The sequence below is a fragment of the Petromyzon marinus genome, chromosome 3 (assembly GCF_048934315.1).
Source record: "Petromyzon marinus isolate PM22_M1 ecotype Great Lakes invasive population chromosome 3, UKy_Petmar_22M1.pri1.0, whole genome shotgun sequence".
Taxonomy (NCBI): Eukaryota; Metazoa; Chordata; class Hyperoartia; order Petromyzontiformes; family Petromyzontidae; genus Petromyzon; species Petromyzon marinus.
Genome location: NC_133669.1, coordinates 12,114,897 through 12,129,184, shown reverse-complemented (window position 1 = coordinate 12,129,184; position 14,288 = coordinate 12,114,897).

Sequence of the window (14,288 nt, the reverse complement as noted above, 5' to 3'; positions counted from 1 at the left end):
ATTTTCATCATTTAAAATTTACAAGCTGTAAAACACACTGTAAGTTACACAAAAATAATTACCGCAATTAAATGGCCGATGGACATAATGATGTCATATAACCGCCATGCAGTCAATTACTGTGCTTCAACGTTGCTGGTCACCCTGGCATATGGAAAACAATCAATTACTCCCAATCACGTTTTATAAAGCTCTCATTTCATTTAATGGCAATAGCTATATTTACGACTATTATTGTAATATAAAAGTATCGTTAATGAATTAATTATATTTTGCCAGGATAATAGGTGATTAAGACAAGTTAAGTCATCAACGATAGTGATGATATGGCAATATATATATACTTTTTTAAAACTAAAGTTTGACATCGTACAATAACATATCGTAACAGCTAGTGCCATATCTCGATAACCCTAATGTGCAGCATGTTGAGAATATGCCCCACGTGTCTCCAGAATGAATGGTGCAAACAGGAGAACGAAGCTTGTCACAATTGCACCTTCCAGATGGTGGACGGGACACGTGTTAAAACAAAGTTCGACAGAAACACTTCATTACAGTCGCCGCTGATGTTTATTGGGTGCTCACTCACTGCGACAACTGCACAGCGCCAGCTGTGCGCAAACATAAAAGGAGGCTTTCATTTCTCACTCGATATTTTCCGAAACGCTTACTGCTAGGCTGGCTTGGAATATTAATTATTGGCATAAGGCACTGCCACTAGAATACAGGATAATGTAGAAGGTAAAGCCTATCCAAGATCATCCACATTCCTTTAAAATTCATGTTATCCTATGCATTTGTTCATAATAAGTTATGAAGAAAAAAGGTGAGATGGATGTGGCATGCCAAAATAGTTCCTGGAGCATGGTTCTGGTCTGATCCAGCTAATATGAAACAACACAAAGACAAAGATCCTCTGTCTAATCTATAACAGACTGTTGAGGCAAGTGCTGTTAGTGAGCACTGATGAAGGCTCGTTCAGCATACGAGGGGATAAGTGGCCAGCACCATGCCCGGCCACCTTTTGCTCCCGAATGACGATGTTTACACACCGCACCAGGTGACCCTTTGCACCACGTGCAAAGTAACCCAAACACAATCGACACAACAATATCAATTGATCAGCGTAGAGGGAAGTATAGTCAAATAATCCTCATGGTCAACGCAGTGTGGGTGCGGGAGGCCTTCATCCATCAGTGGATTGTGAAAATGCGTCACATGATATCATAAAATCTTGACTTAAAGCTTTCATGACTGCAGGAATTCATAATCTTTGGGTCTTTCGGTAAAGTCATGTAAATAGGTTAAAAGAAAATAACAAAAAAAATATTTCTCTAAGATGAAGGTACTTTGCGTGGGGAATTTGCAGTAGACACCAAGTATCCTTTTGGCATTCACCGATACAGATTTAATTAAAGCAGCCAGCACTGACGATTGATTGAGCCATTTCCAGCCATCATAATGATGATGATACAGTATTTTTTGGGTCTTTCGGTAAAGTCACGTAGATATGTTCAAAGAATATAACAAGAAAACTACGATGTTTCGATCGCAACACAAAGCGGTCGTCATCAGGAAAAGGGGGCTAGCCTCTAAAGGTAAACTGTTTATAAAGGTTTGAAATGGGCGTAGCCCAAGTGTCAGCAGGATGGGCGGGGCAGCTAATGTTAATGTGAGTGGTGGTACTTGTAGAGGGCAACGACGGCACTGGTGGTGGGCTTCCACCAATAAAGGGCTGCTGCTAGTGGTGATGGTAGTCGTGGGCAGTGATGGTCCCGGTGGTGGAATTCCACCAATTAAAAGGCTGCCAGGTCTAAAATGGAAACATTACAGCCAGTTATGATTTAAATTGCTTGATAACGTCCTTCCAGTGATTGCTGAGTTTGTACCCATCTTCTCGGTGGAAATTGTGTCTATGTCTATATATATGCATGGCTTCATGAATTAATCTTTGTTGATAGCCAGTGGGTTTGCAAAATAACCTTCGTCTTAGAGAAATCAATTTAGTGTGAGCCCAACGCATGAAAACAATAATCAGCTACGGCCGAGGTATTGGTCCTACCATGATTCAGATCTGCCTTATGTTCACGAACACGGTCCAAGACATGTCGCTTCGTTTTCCGAATGTAACTACTGCCGCAGACACAGCTTAATTTGTAGACGCCGGGGTATTGCATGTCAGGGATCACATCCTTCACGGATGGGGTCAGATCACGAATTGTATGAGCTGTGTTAAATCGAACCTGGATCTTGTGTTTGCTCATGATTTTGTAAATCCTTTTGGTGACCCCTGCTATGTATGGCAAGGTGATGGTTTTGATTGGGTCCTCAGATGGTTCTTTCCCAACGGTTGGGGTGATAGCTTTACGGATTGTATAGTTTGAATATCCATTCGTTTTGAGAGCTTGGTGTAGGTGTTTCAGTTCACTGGCTAGATGATGATGGTCGGAAATACATCGAGGTCTATGGTATAGAGTTTTGATGAGGGAATTCTTCTGGGATGGATGGTGGTGGGAGTCAGGTTTTAGGTAGGCATCCCTATGGGTTGCTTTCCTGTAGACAGAGTGGCCCATTGAGTCATCTGATCTCTTTTTGATTAAAACATCCAAGAATGGTAGCTTGCCATCCTTTTACACCTCCATGGTGAATTTGGAATTGGTTCAGAGCTGGTCGGCCATGTGGCCAGATGACGAACGTACCTCTTCCACAAGGACAGACGTAGAGTGGATTCCTGGATGGCGTCTGTCTCAAATTTTTCCATGAAAACATTGGCTACAACTGGAGATAAGGGAGAACCCATTGGGGTACCTTCAACTTGTTTTTAGAATGTCACAATCCAGGTGAAGTAAGTGTTGGTGAGGCAGTGCCTTACCAGGGCCGGTACATCAGCATTCAGTCCTTGTTGGACCAAATCTTCAATGATTGTGTAGTGACATTGGGGATGTAACTGTATGGTGCCGGCCCTAGAGGGCCATGGTGTGCGATGTACTTACATCGCGGATATCATTGTGTGTGTTACAGAGTGATGCTGGCTCTAGCAGAGCAAGCCGTGTGATGCACTGTCATTGCGTACACCCCATAGGCGGGTGTAGTACCAGCCTTTGGTGAGCACTGGGATAGCGATGGGACCACGCATAGCGTGCAGTGCGGGCTCCCACTAGAGGGAGTGGGAGAGTGTCAGCCCAGGGACAGGGTTGCCCCGGGCTATGGCACTCTGGTTGACCCCGTAGGCACGTGATCCGGAGTGTCCACAGGGAGGCCCCCAGGTTGGGGGGGGGGGGGCTAGGGGGTGATCACGTGTCCGGGGAGAGCTCTCAAAAGGGATCGAGAGAGAGCTGGAACGCTCTCGAAGGTGGGCGGGGCCAAGGGCGGAGCCAGCCCCAACCCGGGAGGATATAAGGTGGGGTTGCTTCGTTCTGCAAGCTGGAAGCTCCACGCTCTACATCTGAAAAGGCACCAACACGTGGCCCGGGACCCGAGTACGAGTCTGGTCCTTCGTAGCCATAACTCCTGTAGGGTAGTCTAGTTAGCTGGGTGGTCACCACTCTAGGCTGTATCTGGTAAAGGGGCAGATACCCCTTTTGTATATACGTGTTGTGTAATAAATGTGTTGCCTCTGAAGAAGAATGTCTGCGACTCAGTTGGACCCGCTACAATTGCAAAGGTGTCAGGCACAGAAACTTTGCTAAAAAAGAGACTACATCGAAACTAATGAGCAAATCACCTAGAGATAGTGAGATGTCCTTAATTAATGATACCAAGTGAGCTGAGTTAAGTAAAGCTGAGGTGGTCTTACCAGGTCTCAGACAGAAATCGGCCCAGTTTGTAGGTGGGTTAGTTAATGGTGGAGACAATAGGACAAAGGGGTGTACCTTCGTTATGGATTTTTGGTGGTCTAGCAGCAGAAGGTTTTAAGGAAAACCTCTTGGTTGGTTCGATTAAAGATGTCGAATCAGTGATGATATTGTTGGTTTTTGTAACAAGGCTGTTGGTGGGATCTCTTTAAATTTTTGTATAGCTACCATCATTAAGTAGGTCCTGAATTTTGTTATTGTATGTGGTTTTGTCCATGATGACTGTGGCATTGCCCTTGTCGGTTGAGAGGATGACGATGTCATCTCTCTTTTTTAATTGAGAAAGCTCAAAACGCCCATCCTTACTGATGTTGCTGATGGGTGTCTTAGCATTTTTGAGGATTGCAGCGATTTCCGATCTTGCCACATCTGCAGTAATGTGTCCCAAGCCCTTAAGGGCTATATCGACCTGGGTAATGATATCATCCACTGGGATGTGTTTAGGGGTGACTGCGAAATTCAACCCTTTAGCTAGAACCGATTCTAGGCTGTCGGAAAATAAACTGTTACTCTGATAACAATCTTGCCAACGTCTAACTTTTTAACGTGTGGATCTGGCTTTTTCTTGGAAAGGAGGTTGAACTTGGAAATCAAGTTATCTTTGCATTTAGCTGACATTGAGTTGGATAAAGTGGCTGCCATGTTATCTACATGTTCCCAATCAGATGTAGACATTTTTTGCATCAATGTTAAGTGTGAGTCTTGTCCAAAATATCTAGTTCAAATCAGAGAAATATTATTCTCTCTGAGATCAGGACTAAACCTGCCCTGAACAAGATCCGTTTAGCATTAGGAGATGTGACAGCAGCAGATGTCAATGTAAAGGCGATCGGTATGACCTTAGTGTCACAGCATCTCTTCAGAAATGTGAGTGACTCAATCAGATGAGCCTTCTTGTCTCAAAGTTTATTAAAAGATCTAATAGTTGTGTGGAAACCCTCCCTGTGGAGGCGGTTAAATCTTGACTTAAAGCTTTCGTGACTGGAGGAATTAATATTCTTTGGGTCTTTCGGTAAAGTCACGCAGATAGGTTCAAAGAAAATAACACAAAATTAATTTCTCTAAGACGAAGGTACTTTGCAAACCCACTGGCTATCAACAAAGATTCGTTTATGAAGCCATCCATATAAACAGACATAGACAATTTCAACCGAGAAGATGGGTACAAACTCAGCAATCACTGGAAGGACGTTATCAACCAATTTAAGTCATAACTGGCTGTAATGTTTCGATTTTAGACCTGGCAGCCCTTTAATTGGTGGAAGCCCACCACCGGGACCATCACTGCCCACCACTACCACCACCACTAGCAGGAATCCTTTATTGGTGGAAGCCCACCACCAGTGCCATCGTGGCCCTCTACGAGTACCATCACCTCTAGCAGCAACCTCTACCGTTAGCAGTGTGAGTGTGTAAAGCGAGGTGCAATGATTACTTGGCAGCCCTTTAATTGGTGGAAGCCCACCACCAGTGCCGTCGTTGCCCTCTACGAGTACCACCACTCACATTAACATAAGCTGCCCTGCCCATACTGCTGACACTTGGGCTACGCCCATCTCAAACCTTTATAAACAGTTTGCCTTTAGAGGATAACCCCCTTTTCCTGTTGACGACCGCTTGTGTTGTGATCGAAACGTCGTAGTTTTTTGTTATTTTCTTTGAACCTATCTACGTGACTTTACGGAAAGACCCAAGAATCCACTGCTAGATGAGGCTCTTCCCACACAACAATTTGAGTTTAATAAAAATGTATGTAAATATTAAGTTTAATTAATATTTTAACCTTATGGCGGTATCGTAGTACCCCGGCTCTCGCATAATGTCCGTGATGCAGTCATTTTAGTCTGTTGATGGTCGGCGATGCGGCAATTGACTCATCTCGACGAGCCGTGCACGATGCACTATTCAAAGTTGAATATTTCGATAACAGATTTTTTTATGCTAATGTTTGGGGTTTCGACATTGCGGAGTAGCACTGATTGCGGATTTATTGGTACCCCAGCCACGGAGTTAAGTGCACCCCTGGAAAAAATAGCATCACAGAAATAAAATATTTAATTTCCTCGGCCATTTTGTATTATTTGGTACCCTGGAGTACCGCCATAAGGATCATTTATCAAAGACAGTTATAATTCAGCTGGTATGATTCGTTATTAGTCTAGAGTGCTTTGACATAATTCTTCTGGGTTTTTCAGGATTTGAATCTAACAAAAAATAGGTTGCTAAAATTAATGCAGCTGCTGGGTTGTGTAAGAAATACTTTCGTGTTTTATGTGGAGAGACGGATACGTGAAGGAAGACAACATTATCTGCGTATTCATGTTGTTATTGTTATGAGATCTCTCACATACCTGCTGTATTTTACCAAAAATAAACGAAGGGTCATCACGGTGCAGATATCTAGTAAATAAATGTAGAGAAAAATTAATAAATGTAAAATACGTGTGCTCTCACAAATAGTGCAATTGTAATAGTGGTTATCACCTTGTGAATTAGGACACATGGGTTCTGATATTGCTTCATTATGGTGACTCGGTTTGTATTCATATAGCCTTTGGCATTTCACAATAAATACTTACACGCGGGTATATGCAGACTACAGTCCACGCGGTGTGGGGTTAGCCGAGGTAGCACTGCTGTGGCGGTGAGCACAATTGAAAGAGACAGTGACATTTTCTCTTTCACATGTATGTACATAAATTGGATATATTTCACACTTTTCCAATTACTGACAGGATAACCAATGATGGCAAACGAGAAAAGCATTGTAACACAATGTACAGCTAATCATTAAGAAAGTCATCATGATTGAGATGTTACAAATACTGTTTTCAGGAAAATGAAACAACTCGTTTAGTAGTATTCAGGATGTGTTTTAACTTGGTGAATGGAACTGCGAGCAATTATGAGTATTAGGCTTAGATATGCAAGAACATGGTTTAAATTGTGCTCTTTTGGGATGAAGGCACAACATCTCAACAGAGAGGCTCACAAAGAGACAACTATGAATACAAACTACGCTAAAAAGCAATACAGTATATGACAATATCTCCCAGGTGGCATAATCATGAGAGTAATCTGATGGCAACCCCAGCCAGTGATTGGCTTCGCCCTTCTTACTTCTCATAATAATGCACACCCATAAGTAATAATAATAATACGTGAAGATGACTTCACATCGTGCCATTTATTGGGTTTATTTGACCATAATTCATCATGTGTAGACAAAGGAAGGGGGGGAGCCAGGACAGTGCAGCTATCACTCGCCCCCTGATATTGACCATGGATAGGAATTGGACTAAGGTCACCAGTTCATAATACAGTCCACCACTGGATGAGACTAGTTGAGGAATTGCAGCCAAATGACCGATGGACCATCCAATCTAATCCCGGACCGACCCTCGAATTGACCGGTCGAACCTTGGGCCCCTCGAACCTAATGACGAACCCACAAAGTGAACCTTTGCCCGACCGGAAATCAACACAATGACTGTGAGATGTATGAAGACGGGCCACAGCAATAAGAAATATCCACCACTGGTTCAGATCTCGACAGGCACCTCTCCACACTTATCTGAGCAGGAAACCACGTTGACAAGCTTTGTTCTTGTAAACTTAAAAGCGCTTTGGTGACCAAAGCAGTTCCCCAAAGAGCTGCTTTCATGTTTGTTTACTATGCTATTACCACATTACAAAAAATGGAACAAGTGTTAATTCGTAAACCGTGGTCGATGAACTATGTGAATAACACATACCATATTTAGCGTTTAGCTTCCCCTCAAGGCGTGCATTCTATTATAAAGTATTAGCAGGAGCCATCTTAGCAGCACACACTGACTTGTATTTAAATGGTTATTACACTGAGAATGGCTAAGCTTCTGCACAATAAAATAATATTAATAATCTCCACTCACACGGATGGCTGCAATTGCAGGAACATAAAACAGTGCTATATATTTTAGCTGATGGGGAAGTTACAATGGACGGCACGTGCAGCAAAATTTATTTCTGTCGGCACCCTCGCTATGCATAAGGGGCGTTCGTTTATAACAATGCACTGAATGTCTCGGTCGCTGAAAACAGATGCGTTGAATTCTTCTCAATTGTGAGCCATTTCACTCATATATTGTGCAGATATTTTATATTTTTTAAAACTCGAAACTTATTCTGTAAACACAAATGAGAAGTGGAGCACGTCACATTTTACTGAAGTACAACTATGATTTAAATTATTATGATTTGATTCCTTATCATTTTATCTTGAATCATGCATATGAAATCTACGATTATTATTCAGGCTTGGCAAGTAGTTTATTTACTCCTAATTTAGTCTATATAGCATTGTGCACTCAAGCAATCGAACTGCCATTTGTTCTTCCAAACACGACTGCCGTTGCCAAGTCTACGGTTTTACAAAATGTTTGGCAACGTGAATATGAAGCACGGCGTGTCCAGTGTAAACAATTGAACAATCATCTTGGTTCCAAGGCAGTGGCAACAAGTCATCGTGTCAGGAAACAATTGGGAAATTGTAAAGCTGCTTTTTTTTCACAATAAACAATTTCCTGATGTGCTTTGCGAGCCGCGTTTCCACGGAAGGATCGACGTCGGGAAATACGATCGGGGAATGAAAAATATTTTGTTGAAAAGGGATTGGTCTTGTGGGATGCACCTTGAAATGTATTTCACCACGCTGCTGGAAATGTCAGAGGAAAATATAATCTCCATAAGCGCAACAACACGCAGTCAGCAGATTTCACAATGCCATTTGTGTGTAAAGAGGAGTGCTGTATCTAAGCTGCATTTAAGCCCAGCCAGAGTACGGTCAACTCTCGATTATCTGGAGTAATGGGACGAGGGGGTGGCCAGGATGAAACTAAAAGATGGATAATACAAAACAAATGTCAGATAGGCTATAAAACCATGTTTTGTTTACTTGTGTAAAATCTGGTAAACACATGGGGCATCTGTTTATATGGTGTCTGAAAGAATTCAGCTTACTTGTCGATGTGTTTGCGGCCCCATGGGCTATGAAGCGACGACCCGCGATGAGTTAGGAGCAGGGAATTATAATAGAACCGGTGTGCATGTAAGCATATCTTGACTTGGAACCATGGTCGCTGCACAGCCCAGATAATCCACCCACGGATCAGTTCACTGTGTTTCCATGCTTACGTGACCATTGGTTGGTGATCATCTCAATTGGCATCCTTGAGCCAGAGGTAGACATTTCACAACCCCTTGGAAGAAGCCAGAATCTTCCATGGGATCGGGGGCACGGATACTTTGGATGTCATGGGTGGCCACTCATCTCCAACATTTTTAGACATGGCTACGAAACACGCTTTTTTAGTCTACATGTTCTTCCCTTCAACAAAGTTAAATAAATGCCGATTGTGATAACGCAACCTTAAGACAAACAGTAGCGCATGAATAATACACTGAATACTGAGTCCGTAACCAGTAATGTAGTTGCATAGATTTCATATATAGCAATTATACTGTAGTCCAGTAAACCCCATCTTATCCATTATAATAACCACTAGGAACCATTAAATCGTAGAATACCACCAACCTCCACAATATGTCTGTGAGCCTGCATGGGATGACCAACTGTTGTTGACTTTCCACAAAGTGTTACGCTCATTTGTATATAAACCCTCAAGAGGCAACCGTGCCTCAAATTGCTCACTGCAGTCTCAACGTACGGTTCATCTGTGACTGCGGACGTACAGTCGTTTTTCAACTGAAAATGCAATTCAGGAGTTTAACCGCAAGCAAAGCTGTCCATGGGGCTTGGGGGCACGCAAGAGGCACGGGGTGGCGTGGCTATCGAGTGTGAAGTCGACCGCCACTCATTGCCCACGGTGCCAATGCCGAGCACACCGACGCCACTGAGCAGGCGTACAGAATGCAGGCGTGTGCGTACGCGTGTGTGTGGAGAGCGGACCGAGTTCGATTCCCGCTCATGGCCCACACCAGTGACTTATTATCTGAACCGGCCCTGGGCCCTCCCCTAGGTCGACTCAGCCTCAAATGAGTACCCTGGTGCGGTGTGTAAACATCGCCACTGGGGAGACGAAGGCGGTGTGGCGTGGTACTGGCTCACCCGAACCCTCGTGTGCTAACAGCACTTTTCCGAAACAATATGTTAAGGCTATACAGGGGATCTTTGTCTTTTTTTTAAATTGAGTATGCGCTCCAGGGCTACCGGTATATCCCATATAGGATATGCTGGTAAACTGATCTCTATGCTGTATGAGACGGTAGAAGTGAAATAGCATTGCAGCTGAACAAAAATCACCTGGACACGGCTGAGTGTGGTAGTGATGCTTAGTGCAGGACACAGGGAAATCAAGACAAACACATGTCATATGTTTGTAAAATCCATGTTATTGCTTTTTAAAATTGGTTTAAATGATTTCTGGGGTATTACTTGTGGGGAAAGGTATGAATTTAATAGTGAAACGCATAAAATAAACTGGATTAATAAATACATCACTGTTCATGTTTTATTTTTACAATGCTTGTTTAAAAAAATATATTGTATTCAATGTCGCAAGCATTTTTATTGATTACCAGCAACATCCAAAATCGCTCCGAACGTTCTGCAATGAGAAATTCGGTAGGAATGAACTACTTGAAAGCAGGTCACCGTTTAATTGAAGCCTCAATTAAAACGACTCGTTGGCTACGCCTCTCTCTCTATGCCAGAACACAAAAATGATCTAAGCCGCTCATTATCGGCACGCAGGTCCACGGAATCCGCGTGCACGTTTTGGCCTCTGCACGGCCGTTGGTGTCATTTCCAAATTGCCTCCGTTATTTTTTTTGTAGAAAATTCAAATAAATTTGTGCCCAGGCGTGTAGCTGCAAAAAGAAAAAAAAGGGAATGAATTAGAGACTTTAGCAGTAATTAAAGGATAGGATATAATTTACCATTTTTCTTTTCAAATAGCGGGTTGCCAGAATTTGAGAGCCAGGCTTTCTCAAAAAAGGAAATGCGGTAAGGTCATATTCATATTGAAGCATTGAAGGGGAAAGTAATGGCTGTACAGTGTAACATGCGTGGCATATTGCATTATACCAGCCTTGATTTGTAGTTATTTTAAACATATTTACAAGCACGATGCGGTTAAACTGAAAAACAGATTTGTTTCGCTGTGTCTTGTTGAAAAGCCACTGCACACAATAGGCCCTCACGATGCTGATGAATGTCTGGTGGAGTAGCCGATGGCGATTGAAAATAGAAAACTGGCAAACAAATACACCACACACACACATAGGGAGCCAGTCATGCTAAGAAGACTCCACCTACCGAGTTTGTTCCAGGATTGGGCTGCAGGGGGGTGGGGGGTGGTCTGGCCAAAAGGAACGGCTCCCATAATGGCTCAATTCACAAGAGCATGAAAGACAACTCACAGAAGAGTAAAAAGGGGGGGGGGGGGGGGGGTGGGACAAGCCACCTAATGCGGTTCAGTTACAGCCATTAAAAGCAGCGCGCAGGCACGCAAACGCCACGAGTGGTACAGTGACTGACCCCGCATTGTTACTGCTAAATTCACAATAAACAGCCGTGACTGGAAACAGCCAAAATCTAATTAGTGGCATTTTAAAAAAAAGGAGTGTATTAAATTATTTATTTACCCGCGTGTACGTCTTCTTATTGATTTAATTGCCAATTATATTATTGTACTTCAGAAAAAAAGCAAACACCGACAGACAGAGCATCCGACTCAACAAAAGTGCATCGTTAAATGTGTACAACACTTTTTTTTTAATTTGCTTAAACTTTTTAGTTGCTGCTTCACGGGGCTTATACTGCACACAAAAGTCAAAGGTCCCCCTTGTTCAAATCAGCATGTGGAGACACTCATCTCCATTGGTGATTGAGTCAGTGGTGGGGGGTCAGTTTATGCATAGGACATGAAATGTCTACTTGCCACAGAGAGAGAAACATTTTATAATATTTAAACCACTTTCCTGTAGAGAATGTTCTCTCAACCTGCAAGTTTTAGCGATAACCCACATTTACAAATGTGTTTTCCCTTGTACTATTTTATTTGTTGCATGTCAATTCGCACACAACACATGGAAGTGCCATGCGCGTGTCGTTTTTTAAATTTAGTCCTCTTCTTGCTTCGCATTTCTTAATCAGTTCGAGTCTTTATTGCCATCTCACGTACTTTGCTGCCTGTCACCCCTTGTTTTTATCACTTTGCCTTATTTCTTTTCATGCTGTTTCTCATTTCTGACCAACCCTTCTTTCCAACTCTTCCCCGCGTAAATTTGCCCGATCGAATATCTCCGCATCACATCCCATTAGATGTGATGGAACAATTGAGCAATTCTGGGGGCACTGCTGTAGCGGTTGGAATTTACACACGCAACCAATTAGCGGCGTTATGAATCGGGCCCTAAGGGGGGGCGGGGGGGGGCACAAGGCCCGGCCCCCTTAACGGTCACTCCGCCAATTCTCAGCGGAAGCCGCGCGCGTCGTGGCGCGGCTTCGCCCCGTAGCTGTGGCCACGGCTCCCAGGCAGAGAGCATCAAAATGGCTTGCGGACTTAACTCACGTGACCTCCCCTGCCATATTTCAGATATCATCCACTGTGACAGTAAAAGGCACACTTTGCGCAAAAAAAAAACAAAAGTAATTGCCGTTTTGCCAGGATTTTTTTTTTCTTTCTGATTTTGACGTGAAACTTTGCGGAGCTCAAAAACAAACAGTTCCTAAGTGGCATGTGAATGTAAACTTGTGACATTCGTGTGATGTTGCAAGCGTGTTGCATGGCTTCTGAGGAACTGACTTCTTTCCTTATCTAGACATTGCATTATGCCTTTGATTTTCTCTCCGCTCAGGAATAGTAGGCTTCAGATTATGTTCCAGCAGAGTGCTACATTCAACATTTGACAAATACATTGCATGCAAATATTTCCAGACTGAAGCTAAATGGTGCATTCTTGTGTGATTTGCAATGAGTTCAGAAAACAGAATCTTATGAAAACAAATATAAAACCTATCGCTTATTTTTTATGACAGCTGCATTTATTTCCTAACGGAATTCTACGTGGGTGTACATTGCTAGAAAAATAATAACATTGGCTGTTTGAGTTGCATTGAACAGTCAATGTTTTTCAAATAACAAGTGGCAGTACTAACACAGAGCTCTTCATAAACAAATAATCCGTGTAACGCCAAGGACTCTAGGCTGTGGAAAAGAACACACAATCTGTTTTAACATGATGATAAAGACAGAAAAATACTGTTTATTGATAAGCATATATAATGAATCGGAAACAAAATGGAAACCATTGATATACTCTTTAACATGTTTTTCAGTATTTAAAAGTCAACTGCGTTCAGACATATGCTGGATTTTTTTTTCTTTTATAATTTCTGGTTGGGAGACTAAAGTCATTGAGACAGCACATCTGTAGTAAATTATCGCTGTACCCTTGACCCACTATAATACAAGTTTATTACCGTGCTACCCTCAGCACAGGGCAGCTAAAGAGAGAGGAAGCCCTTGGCTATCGTAATAAATTTGGGGAAATGTTTATTTTGCTCAAGATTGGAATGTTAAAGAACGTATTCGTACATTCAGTAGTCTTATGACTCAATATCCTAAGATATGTATATACAGTATTGCTTTGTTTAACGATAGTTATGCACCGTACTTTTAATATAATATCACTTAAATCACACGTCTATTTTTTTTTTACGTGAGCTATTCCCATTTTTCTTCATAAATTAAACTTTATTTACAGCCATGCACGGCCAGATTAAGGTTTCACCACGCGATGTTGGTCATTAAGGCTGTCTGATCATGCTTCCCTATGTTGGCTCATGCAGGTTGCCTGGGACTAATTCAGTTACCACTTGCCACCGACATTTGCTGCGGTAAAGAATCGAACTCACGTGACCAGGTTTATAGTGCAGTGTTCTAATCACTGTGCCACCACTCCGCTCATTAATCTATAATGGTAGTGAAAACAACAATGATATTTATTATTTTAAACGCAAGACAGAATGAGACAGTGAGGAGACATATTCTCATTTTATGTCACTAACGCATTTGTGCAAAACTCTAAATCGTTATGGAAAAAAAAGACCTTGAACCCTGATTTTTAGATAATGAAAGCGAAAAAGAGTGTATTAGAAATTGAAGCGAGGTTGCATGCAGCCAATATCTAATATATGTTCTTGTCTATAGTGTCGCTGAAAAATAATCAACAGGGGAACTTTCCATCCAGTGAAATTAGCAATGTATCGGTTGCTAGGATGATACCTCTCATTTCTACCTGGCTGGGTAGGTTACCCGAATCAAGGCAGTGTAACTTCTACCTTCCCTCTCCACTCTCATTGCATAATACCTATAATTTTTTTCTATTTGTTTTTAAAGTAAAAAAAGTGTCCTAAAATACCCT